Source organism: Setaria viridis, chromosome 6 (assembly GCF_005286985.2).
Source record: "Setaria viridis chromosome 6, Setaria_viridis_v4.0, whole genome shotgun sequence".
In the NCBI taxonomy this organism is placed as follows: Eukaryota; Viridiplantae; Streptophyta; class Magnoliopsida; order Poales; family Poaceae; genus Setaria; species Setaria viridis.
This window is the reverse complement of record NC_048268.2, coordinates 16,915,158-16,918,424: the sequence shown is the minus strand read 5'-3', so window position 1 is coordinate 16,918,424 and position 3,267 is coordinate 16,915,158.

Sequence of the window (3,267 nt, the reverse complement as noted above, 5' to 3'; positions counted from 1 at the left end):
GGCTACAGTGTTCCGCCCGGGTACTTGTGGCGGTCACGTCGAGGGGTGCGGGTGCTTTTCAGCATGCTAGAGCCATGGTGCATTTATGGTGAGATCGGTGGGGGAGCCCACGAGATCCGCGCCCTTGTTCGTCGGTCTGCGCCTGAGGCGGACACTTGTCTTGTGGGCCTGGATGAGTCCAACCCCCTACGCCCAGGGTCAGGCGAGTCGGAGCCTTGCGGCGAGGGGTCGGGCGCTCCCGACCCTGAGACCGTGGGTCGGGCGAGGCAAAGTTCTACCATCGAGGGGTCGGGAGTGCCCGACCCCAGGGCCCTGGGTCGGGAGAGACGGAGTAGGATGTTGTCTGCTGGGTCGGCAGTAATCGTTATTACCGCAGGTGGGCCTAGGCCTTCATGATTGTTGCTTTAAGGGGCATTAGGAGGTCGTTGGTATTTCCTCCCAACAGAACTGTAAAAGTGTTGGCCGCTCTGTAAAGACATTAATGTCATTTTGACCGTTCGATGTGCGAATCCAATCCTGACCCGTCCTTCGTGGCGGCCTTTCATTTATTACCCCTTTTACTCCGATGGGACGCGTCTTACCAAACTCTCACCCCTTTTCTTTCTATAAGTACGAGACCCCGTATTGTTTCCAAGGGCACTCGCCTCGATCGTCTTCTTCTCCTTTGGTAGTTCATACCACCGGACTATCACCAAGATGTCTTCTTCATCTTCTTCCTTTTCCTCTTCCTCTGTCAACCAGGTACGAGATCTCATTTCGCCCTCCGTTCCATGTTTCAACATTATGATTACTCTGACGTTGAGCGGCATTTTGTCAATTTGTTTTTAGCCGAGACGCCTTAGTCCTGAACTGGAATGGGCAATCAAGATCATGCACTTCGATGAACCGTTGTCGCAAGAGGACAAGGATTTGATTAGAGCTCATCGTGAAGAACTCAGGGATCATGTTCCTGCAAAAGTCAAGCGCATCTGGGATCACATCGATGCCAACTGCTCTAGGCGGCCGCCAATAGAAAGGAGTCATCCGCTCCCTCGCCCAGTCACCCTTGAAGACGCTGCAGCGGGAATGTCTCAACCACCGCTTGACCGAAGCCATCCTCTTCCCCATCAAGTTGAGGCTGAAGCCGCGATGAAGGATGTGGAGGAGAGAAGCATCCGTCTCTTGATAGAACTAGGTCGGATAGAGAGGGAAATTAAGAAAAAGCATGGTTAGTAGGTGTGTTGGTACTTTTTGTTCTAAGGGCGACATGTACCGTGTTGGCCATGTACCCTATCGTTCGCACCGAATAATAAATCGGCCAACTTGAACGAATATCTTGTTCTCGAGGTGATGTTGTTCTTGCATCGGCTACAAGATCTACTAGGAGCTCGCCGCATCATCTTGATATACTCCGTAACTGCTTATGCATCAACCCATACACTAGGATAGTATCTTTTAAGGTAGCTCCCGTTCAAGGCTCCTGTGAATTCTTCTCCTTCGATCTTCTCAGGTATGTACGCGTTTCCTGGAGCGCATCGGCCAATTTTATACGGCCCTTCCCAAGTGGGCGACCATTTACCGAACTTGGGATCTTTAGACCCTATCGGCAGCACCAACTTCCATACCAAATCTCCCTGGGAGAATTGCTTGACTTTGACCTTCTTGTCGTACCACCTGGCCACTCTCTTTTTATTCTCCTCAATGCTGATCAAGGCCCTCAATCGCTGACCTGCCAAATCGTCGAGTTCTCCCTTCATGAGCAAGGAATAGTCGTCGGCCGTCAACTGATCTTGAAGCGATGTACGTCTTGACCCTATTCTTAATTCCCAAGGCAACACTGCTTCATGACCATACACCAATTGATAAGGGGATATCTTAGTAGCCCCGTGGCAGGCCATCCTGTAAGCCCATAAAGCCTTGATCAAACACAAGTGCCACTTCTTAGGTTGTTCTTCAATCTTCCTTTTGATTAACTTAATTATCCCCTTATTGGATGATTCAGCTTGGCCGTTAGCCTAAGCATAATATGGGGAAGAATTTAACAACTTGATCCCCATATTGGCAGTGAATTCCTCGAACTCTCCCAAAGTGAACATCGTCCCTTGGTTGGTTGTGATGGTTTGAGGAATCCCGAAACGATAAACAATGTGGTCTCTTACGAAATCGACCATAGCGGTCGATGTCACGGCTTTTAATGGGATCACCTCCACCCATTTGGTAAAGTAGTCGGTGGCTACTAATATGAACTTGTGTCCCTTGCTTGACGGAGGATAAATCTGTCCGATGAGGTCTATTCCCCAACCCATGAACGGCCATGGCTTGATTATCGGATTCATAGCCGACGCGGGCGAACGTTGTACATTTCCAAACTTCTGACAGTCCTGACACCCTTTATAATATTTGAAGCAGTCTTCAAGTATTGTCAGCCAATAATATCCACTTCATTTTATGAGCCGATTGGTGAGCTCCGCACACGCCTTCATGGATTTCTCCCATCAGGATCTTTGCTTCTTCCATCCCTAGGCATTTGAGCAGAACCCCATCAATTGTTCGGTAGAACAAATCATCTTCTAGTAGTACATATTTTGTGGCTTGAAAATGCACTCACCGATCCACTTTCTTGGATGGATCTTTCAAGTAATCGGCAATCTCTTTTCACCAATCGTCGACCGCGAGTTCCGGAGTCATGGCGCCTTGAATCGGCCGATACCCGGATGCGTGTTGGGCGAGCCTATTAGCCTCTTCATTATAGTTTCTGGGAATATGCTCAATAATCGTGGACTTGAATTCCTTCAAAAGTTGGAGGCAATCCTCGTAGTAAATCCGCAGATTACCATCTTTACATTCTGATCTTCCCGTTAGCTGGTCTACGATGAGCATGGAATCCCCAAAAATCTCTACAACGTTGGCTTTGATCTCTCTCAATAATTGAATGCCTTTTTAGGATAGCTCGGTACTCTGCCTGATTATTGGTCGCGGAAGCTTCTATCGGCAGAGAGAAAACATAGCTTGCCCCCCGAGGCAATATGAGAACGATGCCGATTCCTGATCCGGCGCCACATGACGAACCATCAAAGTATAGAATCCATGGAGATGGCTCTACGACGGCGATTTCTGGTCCACAGCGTTGGGCAAAAAAATCGGCCATAACTTGACCCTTGACAGCTTGGCCGATTCGTACCTTAGGTCAAACTCCGATAGAGCCAGGATCCATTTCCCAATTCATCCCTTCAAAATCGGCAATGACAGCATGTACTTTACCACATCATCCTTGCATACGACTATGCA